We start from the raw sequence: 12,469 nt of genomic DNA on the forward strand, positions 1-12,469 counted from the left end.
CCCAGGACCCTGGGATCATGACCTTAATGGAAGGCAGACACTTAACCAACTGAGCCACCTAGGTGCCCCTCTAAGGTGCATTCCACATGGTTCCTCAGAAGACCCTAGTGGGTTGAGCTCCAGTTGCCCACCATTCTGATTGACTTGATAATGTAGTCTTAAGCTGATTCCATGAAGTTGGCTTTCCCTCCTACTCAGCGTCACTCCTGCCAGTCCGCTACTCCTATTCTTTGGGATTCTTTCCCAGGTAACTACCTAAATACAAAACCTTGAGGCAAGCTAGGAAAAGACACCATACTTTCTTCCCGAGTTTTTTTTTTTTTCTTTTTTCCTTTCCTTTCATTTATTGGATAAGTTACTCATTCTACTTTTATTCTGGTAGTTACTTCTAAATTACTAAAATAGGGAAACTATCTAAAATTTATCAGTATCTCAGTCTTTTTTTCCAAATAATTCTAACTGGTTCTTAAAACACTTTGACTTTTATCTATATACCCCAAACTCCTATTTGTATGACTTAGAATTTTATTCCAGATTCATATAGGTCAAGTGGGTTTTGTGGTAATTGCTCATTTAAACAATTAAAGCACAAAAGTCTTTACTCTTTCACATGTATCTCACTGCTTGCTCTTGAACTTCTTTCTTTTTTTTTTTCCCTGAGTTTGACCTATGATAGTGATTTCAAAGAGGATGTATGGTAAACTTTCTGTAATATTTACTTCTCCTTACATTTAAACTGTAGTTTAGCTGGAAATAAGATTCTAGGTTTAAATGTATTTTCCTTCTGAACTTTGAAGATATTACTCCAATGTCTTCTAACTAACATTGCTGATGAAAAGTCTAATCCCTCTTTGATTCTTGATTTTGGAGGAGATTGTTTCTGTTTCCTTTTTTTTTTTTTTTTTTCATTTTAATTTTTTCTTTTTGTCTCTGAAAGCCTTTAGAATTTTCTGTCTTTAAAATTGTTAAATTTTGTTGTAATTTGAGTTTTTTATCTTTATTTCCAAATGCTCACATTCCTTAAAGATCAAATTAATTTTTCTCTTTAAGCTCATGTTTATTTTTTGGCACAATGGATTTCCTTGCTTAGTGACATTTACCTTAAACAAAATCCTAAATCTTGGTTTACATTTCTCATAGAGTATGTGTGTATGTGTGTGTGAACATGCATGTGTGCATGAGACAGAGAGAGAGAAGAGAAAAAAGTGAGTGAAGAGTGGATGAGAAGACAGGGAGGAGAGAAGAAATGCATGTATACTTAATCTGGGGTTCCGTTATTCCTATTTTCCTTTTCAGTGTTCCACTCCTGCCTTGGGTATTCTCAATCCCTCCACTGGAGGCACTATTCGTGTCTCAGAGCAAATGGCTTTATTTTTTATTTCCTTTCCTGGTCAGGGAGTGAGGCATATAAGAAATGCACAATAAGACACTACCTCCTCTGCCTTTCCACTCCAGCCACCCAGGCTCTTTTTCCATTTTCATGTGGCTGCTCCCAGCTAATATTCTTGCCTTCTATCTCCATGAGATCAGTGTAACAGGCAATGTTCCAGGTCTGGGAGGTTCATGCTCACGCAGCATGTGTGCATATGTGTGCATTAATGTGTGTTAATGTACAGCAAATGTCGCATTGCAGAGTTCTGATTCCTATACAAACCTGCAAGCGTTCAATGTTGGTCAAACTTTCAACTTTAAAAAGAAGTCTATTCTAGCTCTGGCCCCAGTTTGGCTGACTGACCATGACTGCCACCCCCATTTTAGGTTCCCATAGGAGAGGAAGAGCAGAAATGAAATTTGCCATCAGCACTATCTGCCTCAGTCTGTATCTCAGTTGTGGCCCTCTGGCCCTCCCCTCTACCCTTATCATCATTTCACTCTATGTTGGGCTACACTGCTTTCTGATTCCTAAGGAGCACTCACAATGTTGGTTTCCATTGCTGAGCATGGCTCTTGGTTTCATAAGTTAATTCCTCCTTCTTCTAGCCTCTTCTGGTCCTTTATGGCCCAGAGGTGGAGGTGAGGTGGGAGCCAGCAGCCCAGACTTAGTTTCCCATCTGGCAGAATTAGGTTTGCTTTAGCCTTAAGTTCTCATGTGGCTATTTAACTCTGTATGGGTGTATGTAGGTGTACTAATTTTTTTTCCTCCAAGACACCTGACATAATCTACTATAAACAAATTCCAAAAGTAGTTTATAATGGAAATAATGCCTCAAGCTGTAGAGAGGCAGTATAGACTAGTGATTAAGGGTCTGGGATGTGGGGTCAGATGACTAGGCTCAAATCCCAGCTCTTGAGGCACACTAATGGTATGACTGAATAACTTACTACAGCTCTGTATAATTCTGTGTCTCCATTTCCTAACCTGTAAGATGCAAATGGCTAATGCAGATATGTTCTCCCATTATTTTTCTTTACCAGGTAAGTAAGCTCTACTATGGACCTCTCATTTCTTGTAGGTGGCAGTTACATGACAAGGGATAGTGGAGCTGAAATATAGTGGCCCTTTTAAAGAAAAACACCAAATTATAAATAAAAACTTAGATATAGGGCCTTAGAAGAGGCCTATGCAAGTGAAGAGGGCCCCTGAGACCCACTACCTTTACTGCAGGTTTCCTCTGTCACAGTGGGAATGGTATAGAAACTAATTCCATGTTATTCTATACTGTTATTGGGGCATATTTTTACTTAATATAGCCCCTGGCAGATAGAAAGCATGAAATCAGGGTTAGCTCTTATTATTCTTGGAGGAAAAAACAGGATCCTCTGTTGAAATAAGTGTGAAAATACTACATAGTCTTTCCCTTTTGGAAACTGATTAATTACATGTTAACATAGTACAATCATACTATGAGAATCCAGGCGTGCCCGTAACTTGAGTCTTCTTCACTTTGCAGCTGACTGGGTCTTCTACCCATGCTCACCACCTTTTGCTTAGAAAAACAAAAATAAAAAAGAAAGTCCAGTCTGAAGTTCCATCCAATATTTTAAACACAGGTGGCTCTTGAACAACACAAATTTGAACTGCGTGGGTCCACTTATACATAGGTTGGTATTTTGTTTTGCTTTGTTTTTTATAATACAGTAATGTAAGTGTATTTTCTCTTCCTTGTGATTTTCTTAATAATATTTTATCTAGCTTACTTTATTGTAAGAATACAGTATATAATACATATAACCTACAAAATGCATGTTAATTGGCTATGTTCTTAGTAAGGCTTCTGGTCAACAGGCTATTAGTAGTTAAGTTGGGGGTGACAAAAGTTATACATGGAATTTCAACTGTGTAAGGGGTTGGTGCCCCTAAGCCCTGTGTTATTCAAGAGTCACCTGTAGTTCTTTTGGAAAGCGTATGGGTTTTCTTGAATAAAAGTGTTTGGGTTCTCTTGCATAAAATACCCAGTCTTTTATCTATCCTCTTCCCTCTTCCCTCCTCCAAGAAGGTCAGGTGTCTGAAATGAGATATATCATTATTGTATTGAGAGGTATGTGGCTGAAGGAATGGGGGCAAGATAGGCTCCTGGCATTCCTAGGGCTCTACCTTCACTGCCTCCTTTGCATGCTGGGCAACCTATCTGCCTAGTGGCTGTAGTAAGATGCTCTTCCTTTTAGGCTTAGGCAAAGACACTCGCAGGACTCACTGATGGACTCAGCTTCACTTTCAGCCCTTGATGGTGCTACGGACCAGAGCCTCTCCAGCTTTAACATGAATAAAAACCACCAGGACAACTTGTTAAAACACAAATTCCTGGACATCACCCCACCACCACCACCACTCATCCCAGAGATTCGTGTTGAATAGGGTTAGGTAGGAGACTTTAAATTTCTGAAAACTCCTAGTTGGCAATGGTGCTAACACAGCCCATCCCGGGGACACGTACTGAGTTGGAAATGCTCCCTTCTGAACTCTGTGGCTGCATCAGAGCTCTGCCTGTGCAGTCTGCCCTGAACCACCTTCTGGCTATGGCCACCTTGCCTGCGTGGCTGCCATTTGAAAAGATTCTCAGGCAGGAGATTGAACCTCTCAGTATCCCTCTGTCTGATCACGCTATGTCAACCTGTTGCAATGGCTCCATGTGGAGGCGGGGTGGGGGGTAGCCCGAGAGAGCGCGGCTCCTTTACCTTTGGCATTTCCCTGATGTACTGAACACTCGTCCCCATCTCCCCAAGTCAGGAGAGCGGAGCAGTTTTCATGTTTTTCTCACTGTCTGCCTCTCTTCCCTGAATCTCCTTCTCATTAATTACTGGGTCTGAGAAAAGAGAAGGTTGTTTATATATTTCTCTCACACCATAATCCTCTCCTCAAAACCCTTCAGCAGTCTCCCATCTCACTCAGAATAAAAGCCCAAATCCTGATGCAGACCTCTGAGATCCCACATGGCCTGGCCGCTTGGTTCCTCTCTGATCCCACGACTCTAGCTCTTCTCCTGCCCATTCTTCTGTTCACTCTGGCTTCCTCAATGCCCCGTGAGCCCCAGGAACACTGCTCTATGATCTTTGCCACACCTATTAACAATATCTTGAGAACACAGTTTGGGAGACTCAGACTAGGAAGTAGTTAAATATTCATAAAATATAATGAGATACTGTCACTTTGTTAAACTGAAAAGTAAAAGACATGCCATTAAGCAGAACTCAAGTACTTGTAAGAATAAAGGCACAGTCATTGAAGCAATTTGAAATTGTTAAGACCTCAACCCCAAGGAGATAGCACCTCACTGTCAAAACGGTTGAAATAAAAATCACAAGAAACAGCAAGTGTTGGTGAGGATGTAGAGGAAAATGAACCCTTGTGCACTGTTGGTGGGAATGAAAACTGGTGGAAACACTGAGAAACAGTGTGGAGGTTCCTCAAAAAGTTAAGAAAAAATAAAATAAATACCTTACAATCCAGTACTTCCACTTTTGGGATTTAAGGATACAAAAGGATCTGCAAACACTAATTCAAAAAGATACATGTGCACCCCTGTGTTTATGGCTGCATTATTGACAATAGCCAAGATATGGAAGCAACCTGGGTGTACTGAGAGATGAGTGAACGCGGATGTGGTACATACAAACAATGGAATATTATTCAGCAGCAAAAAAGAAAGAACTCTTGTCATTTGCGACAAAATGGATGGATCTGGAGGGTATTATGATGAGTGAAACAAGTCAGTCAGAGAAAGATAAACACATATGATTTCACCTATATGTAGGATCTCAAAAAACAAAACAAATCAACAAACAGATACTTAAAAACAGAGAACCAAGTGGTGATGGCCAGAACGGAGAAGGGTGGAGGGGATGGGTGAAACAAGCGAAGGGGACTAAGAGTTGAAAAATATTAAGACCTGAGTCTTAGAGCTAGAAAAAATTAGGGCTGAAACTTCGTTTGGCCCCTTACCTGCTGTGTGACACTGGGAAAATTACTTAACCTTTCTAGTCCTTCTTATACTTGAAAGGAGTGTAGGCAGTCCTCACTTTGCACAGTTCCAACATGTACACATTTCAGCCAGCCTCATTTAGTTAAATAACACCAGTTTCCCAACAATGCAGTTCAAATTTCAGCTACCACACATAGTAGCCGCGACAAATTTCATAAAATACAAACTTTGTTACTAGCATTTCTGTTTCAAATGTCTGTGTAAATAACAGAAGCACATCTTGGTCAATAACCAATCACATCACCGTTTTCAGAGTCTGTCCATAATAGGCACTGTGCACCTGCCATCAGTTCATGCACACACCACAAGGCCTGTGGTTGTGCTGTCTTGTTGGCTCCCAGTGATAAAAACACATGTGACATTTTATAAAAATCACTGACCAAAAGAAGATTCTGGCCAAAAAGATGAAATGCAGCAAAGAAATGAAAAGCAGTAATGCTGGAAATGAAATTAAAACCAAACATAAATGGAGTGACCATGGGACTGTAGCCATTGCTGCCCCTGGAGAGACCCTAGACCTGCAAGCAGAGACACTTAGAGAGGCTGCCTTAGCAACAAATGAGCAAAGTAATCACGAAGAGAAAGAGCAAGATGTCCCAGAGGAAGAGATGCTGGCAAGAATCTCCCACCACAGGAAGTCTCTAAGATACTGCATGATGTTGGTAGAGGATAAAATAGGAGAAGCTGGATCCCGCTGAGAAAGGCGCATGCCCATTTGCCAAAGAACAGAGAGGATGCTGGCTCTGATGAGGGAACAGGAGGCTGGCTGAGGACAAAGCAAAAGCTGGCACCTTGCACCCCCTCTCCACCCACTCCCCTCGGTAATATGTGTGACATTCCTCAGGCACCCCTGACTGCCCTAAAAGAAAAACAAATAGTTAACTTGCAGAGATCACAATCCTGCAAGACAGGATTCTCCCTTGGTTTACCAATGTCCTAGAGATTTACAACAAAGAAGCTATCTTAACAATAGCACAATTTCCAGAGGCAAATAACTCAGTTCCTCAAGCCCTAAATAAAGTTAAATTTCTTCTAAACCCAAATCTCACTAACAAGGACACTTGATAGGAGAAATGTGAAACTTTATCTCTAGATCTCCAAGATAGTGTCGAGAATCATTCCCAAGCATATGACCCACTGATATACATCTAAAGGGTTCTCTACAAGAAGACTTTTACTACTAGTAATAAATAACCTTTCTCCCAACAATAGCTAGCCCCTCAAGTTCCTGGAGACCTTGCTTCCAAAATTCCTTGGAGACTAACATCATCCCCTTTGGTCTCACCTACCCAACTCCTGTGTATATAATCAGCCACTCCTCAGGATAACGGGCAGCATCTCCGTCTGCCCACGGGTCTTGTCCCCGTGCTCTAATAAACCACCTTTTTGCACCAAAGATGTCTTAAGAATTCTTTCTTAGCCATCGGCGCCGAACCTCACCCCACTGAACCTCATCTAGGTTCAAGAACTTCATCAGCTCCACTGTAAGATACATGACGGGAGGATGGAGGCTGGAGCTGATCACACTTTTCTCGATGAGCGTTTACTGCTTTCTGTTTATAACTTGGTCTCAATAAGAAACAAAACACATAAGTTCTGTGTGTTTCTACTGTTTTAAATTGCAGGATGCTAATTTACTGATTTTATGAATTGTTTGATTTCCCTGTATATTTAGAATCTAACAATAGGAGAATTTTTAAGTTCTGACAAAACTATTTTTTTTTAAAGATTTTATTTATTTATTTGACAGACAGAAATCACAAGTAGGCAGAGAGGCAGGTGGGGGGTAGGGAGGAGAAGCAGGCTCCCCGCTGAGCAGAGAGCCCGACGCGGGGCTCGATCCCAGGACCCTGGGATCATGACCTGAGCCGAAGGCAGAGACTTAACCCACTGAGCCACCCAGGCGCCCCCTGACAAAACTTTTTTTAAAGACTTTATTTATTTATTTGACAGAGATCACAAGTTGGCAGAGAGTCAGGCAGAGAGAGAGGAAGAAGTAGGCCCCCTGCTAAGCAGAGAGCCTGATGTGGGGCTCGATCCCAGGACCCTGAGATCAAGACCTGAGCCGAAGGCAGAGGCTTTAACCCACTGAGCCACCCAGGTGCCCCCTGACAAAACATTTTTAGAGTTATGGATTATTGCCATTTTTCCTATTGATTATTAGAATCTCTGGACAGTTTCAGCCTACACGGTCATGTTTATAGTCTTGTATTACCTCCCATGCAAAAGGAAAACCACCTGGATAATAAAATAATTTACCTTTCAGGGCTTAGGTCCAGATTATGTGAAACCCTGCACGGCAAGCATTGACTATGTGGTCTGGTCTGCATTAGGCTGTAAAGGAATGTTGTTTATTTTATGGGATGATTCTTTATTCTAGGAATTTTGAGGACTTATAGTTACATATGACTTATTTTTAAATTATACTTGGATGCTTTATTATTGTTGGAGATGTTTTTAAAAATATATTCCAAACTAAATACCTAAGCATGTTCTGTGGAAGAATTTGTGATAGCTATTCTCCCCTCCAAAACAACCACAAAATTTAGGAGTTGTTCATGGAAGGGAAACACGGCATTTATGAGCACTTCCATTAGGAAACATTTCAAAAGGATTCAAATCCATTATAAATAAGACATTATTGTTTCATTTCCTTATTTTATTTTTGCCTCTCCCTGAGTTTTCCTTTAGAATATAAGAAGTGTCAAGTTCCTATAAAAGATGCTGTTAGAGATTAAAGAATAAACATTCTCTGAAGCTCATTTGGGGAATTACTCATGAAAGTGCCTAGAACGATTACAGAAAGGGGGACTTCTCAAAGGAATCAGCACAAGGCTGATGGGGGTCTTAGATGGGGGTCATGGGACCCAAGAAAAGCCCTGGAAACAGGAAGTAATTATGTGCCTGTTATTTAACTGTTGGTCACATATTAAAGATAGAGGCTGAAAATACCCAGGGGATGATTTTTGTTGGTTACATGATCATGCGTCCTGAAGTAGAGGAAAGCTCCTAAGAGGCAGCTGGCTGAGTGAGATTTTTCAGAGGGGCAACTCCCGAGAGTTTTTTTGGGTGGGCGAGCAACATGGGAGTTTTGATGTTCTTGAAAGACAAGATACTTGCTAGAGCATCCAGGTGGGCTGCTGAACTGATTGATAAACTGATAAAGTGTGGCTTGCATCACCTCCTGTCCTCTTGCACAAGGGAGAAGTAATACCTGTTCAACCATTAAAATAGTTCACTGCTTGGGAACAGGTATTCTTTTTTTTTTTTTTTAATTTTTTAAATTTATTTTCAGGGTAACAGTGTTCATTGTTTTTGCACCACATCCAGTGCTCCATGCAATCTGTGCCCTCTCCAATACCCACCACCTGGTTCCCCCAACCTCCCACCACCCCACCCCCGCCCCCTTCAAACCCCTCAGATTGTTTTTCAGAGTCCATATTCTCTCATGGTTCACCTCCCCTTCCAATTTCCCCCAACTCCCTTCTCCTAACTCCCATGTCCTCCATGCTATTTGTTATGCTCCACAAATAAGTGAAACCATATGATAATTGACTCTCTCTGCTTGACTTATTTCACTCAGTATAATTTCTTCCAGTCCCGTCCATGTTGCTACAAAAGTTGGGTATTCGTCCTTTCTGATGGAGGCATAATACTCCATAGTGGATATGAACCACATCTTCCTTACCCATTTGACCATTGAAGGGCATCTTGGTTCTTTCCACAGTTTGGTGACCATGGCCATTGCTGCTATAAACATTAGGGTACAGATGGCCCTTCTTTTCACTACATCTGTATCTTTGGGGCAAATACCCAGTAGTGCAATTGCGGGGTCATAGGGAAGCTCTATTTTTAATTTCTTGAGGAATATCCACATTGTTCTCCAAAGTGGCTGCACCAACTTGCATTCCCACCAACAGTGTAAGAGGGTTCCCCTTTCTCCACATCCCCTCCAACACGTTTTTTCCTCTCTTGCTAATTTTGGCCATTCTAAGTTGTGTAAGGTGGTATCTCAATGTGGTTTTAATTTGAATCTCCCTGATGTCTAGTGATGATGAACATTTTTTCATATGTCTGATAGCCATTTATATATCTTCATTGGAGAAGTCTCTGTTCATATCTTCTGCCCATTTTTTATATGATTGTCTGTTTTGTATGTGTTGAGTTTGAGGAGTTCTTTATAGATCCTGGATATCAACTTTTTGTCTGTACTGTCATTTGCAAATATCTTCTCCCATTCTGTGGGTTGCCTCTTTGTATTGTTGACTGTTTCCTTTGCTGTGCAGAAGCTTTTGATCAGTGGCTTTCTTATACACTAACAATGAAAATACAGAAAGGGAAATTAGACAATCGATTCCATTTACTATAGCACCAAGAACCATAAGATACCTGGGAATAAACCTAACCAAAGAGGTAAAGGATATGTACTTGAGGAACTATAGAACACTCATGAAAGAAACTGAAGAAGACACGAAAAGATGGAAGACCATTCCATGCTCTTGGATTGGAAGAATAAACATTGTTAAAATGTCTATACTGCCTATAGAGAAATCTATACTTTTAATGCCATTCCGATCAAAATTCCACCGGTATTTTTCAAAGAGCTGGAGCAAATAATCCAAAAATTTGTATGGAATCAGAAGAGACCCCGAATCGCTAAGGAAATGTTGAAAAACAAAAATAAAACGGGGGGCATCACATTACCTGATTTCAAGCTTTACTACAAAGCTGTGATCACCAAGACAGCATGGTACTGGCATAAAAACAGACACACAGACCAGTGGAACAGAGTAGAGAGCCCAGATATGGACCCTCAACTCTATGGTCAAATAATCTTCGACAAAACAGGAAAAAATACACAATGGAAAAAAGACAGTCTCTTCAATAAATGTTGCTGGGAAAACTGGACAGCTATATGTAGAATAATAAAACTCAACCATTCTCTTACACCGTGCACAAAGATAAACTCAAAATGGATAAAAGACCTCAACGTGAGACAGGAATCCATCAGAATCCTAGAGGAGAATATAGGCAGTAATCTCTTCGATATCAGCCACAGCAACTTCTTTCAAGATATGTCTCCAAAGGCAAAGGAAACCAAAGAGAAAATGAACTTTTGGAAACAGGTGTTCTTAAAGCAGCAGCAGTCGAGCTAAGACTGCAACCTAGTGGTGAGATTGTGATGGGGGAAAGTGGCTGAGTTCATTTGGACTGTTGAGAACGCGGCATCAGAATTCAAAGTGACAGTGACCTCAAAGGAGAAGTGTGCTTGTGCCCCGTCCCGTCCGGGAAGACTGAGCTCCAAATCCTGTCATACCTGGGCTAGAATTGGAGGAAGGATGACTAGAACCGGCCCTCTGATGCTGTTCACTGTATGTAGCATTTTCTATGTTCTCTGAAGCTTCTGCTCACTTCTCTGTTTCTTCAAAGATGATGTAGAACCTTGCCAAGGCCGCTTTCACTTATCTGCTCACACTCGTCATTTCTTCTATTTACTTGTGTAATCCATTTCGTCTTAACGTAGACTTTTAGTTGCTTTTGTTTTGGGGATTGAACCAATTCAAATCCTACTGTTTCTTACTCCAAGTAAGTTTTTCATGTAAAGTGATTCTAAGTATCATTCTCATTCTTTGACTCACCAATCGTGTTCAGTTTTTTCCAGTTTGATGTAGCTTTTATTTCTTGGAAATGCTTATTCCTAGTTGTACTGACCCGCGATTTCTTAGGCTATGGTATTGATGTGGAGAATGGACTGACAGAGCCACGCGCAGGCTGTGATCTTATTGAGATCATTACTTCTCTTCCACAAAACATAGACTATCCAAGAAATGTCTCTGGATGAGAATTTGAGTTTTTAAAATTACTGCGTATCTTCATTTCATTTTTAAAGTCTACTTGTATCTTAAGTTTCCTCATTCATCGTTTTTAAGCATACACTTAAAATGTATTTTTTTATCTTCATCATTAAATCATCCCTGTTCCCTAGTATTCTAATTTTTATTTGGTTTGTATTACCTTTCTTTCTACAGAGTTTTATTTTACCAGTAAAATTTCACCTATCATTTTTTTTCTTTGTTTGCTCCTCCCAGATCTCTTTTCTCTAGCAAAGCTTGGTATTTGGGTACGAAGTCTGGTTATTCTGTAGATAATAAAATCAGTCTAGTGCTTTCATGAAGGTTATGAAAATATAATTTTCATTTTCAAATATAAATTTCTCCACCTCAGATCTTCCACATTTGATTCCAAAGCGTTTTTCAGAAGCTGTCTTTATTTTTTTAAAGATTTTATTTATTTATTTGACAGAGAGAGATCACAAGTAGGCAGAGAGGCAGGCAGAGAGAGAGAGAGGAGGAAGCAGGCTCCCTGCTGAGCAGAGAGCCTGATGCAGGACTCGATCCCGGGACCCCGAGATCATGACCTGAGCTGAAGGCAGCGGCTTAACCCACTGAGCCACCCAGGTGCCCCTCAGAAGCTGTCTTAATTCTTCAAGTTTACGTGCTCCTGAGTGTTGGGGGTACGTGAATCCATAGCATTGTTAATGCAGACAACCCATGACTGCAAGACTCGCTGCAATGAGTTGACTGTGGGAAGCCCATCCCTGTCTGTGAGATAATGGCTTCTACATAATTCAGAGGATTTTCTTGTCTCCAGTGTCACCATAATGAAACAGTTTTGGATTTTCCTGTGCTCTTTAAAGCAACGTTCCTACAAAGTACAAATTTGGACTTGATTTAAATGCAATGAGCCAACAAATCAGCCACCATGTCATCGATTCAGAAATCAATACTGTAACCGTGAATTATCGTAGAGCTTCCTCTTTCCCTCGCACTCGTGTGGGCTATAGCTTATGTCACCGATTAGTGACATAAGCTCATGGTGGTTGACATGGCACTCTGAAGGCAATTTCTACTAAAGTCAAGTTTGTGGGGCAAAATTCTTTTCTGGAAATCACTGAGCAGAGTACTGAGGGAAACAAAACAAACCCCTCCTCCCCCATAAAGTTGTTATGTTTTGAAAGAAGGAGGAAGATTAATGACACAACATGGCAC

Source organism: Mustela putorius, unplaced genomic scaffold (genome assembly GCF_011764305.1).
Source record: "Mustela putorius furo isolate JIRA1106 unplaced genomic scaffold, ASM1176430v1.1 tig00000992_pilon_pilon_pilon, whole genome shotgun sequence".
In the NCBI taxonomy this organism is placed as follows: Eukaryota; Metazoa; Chordata; class Mammalia; order Carnivora; family Mustelidae; genus Mustela; species Mustela putorius.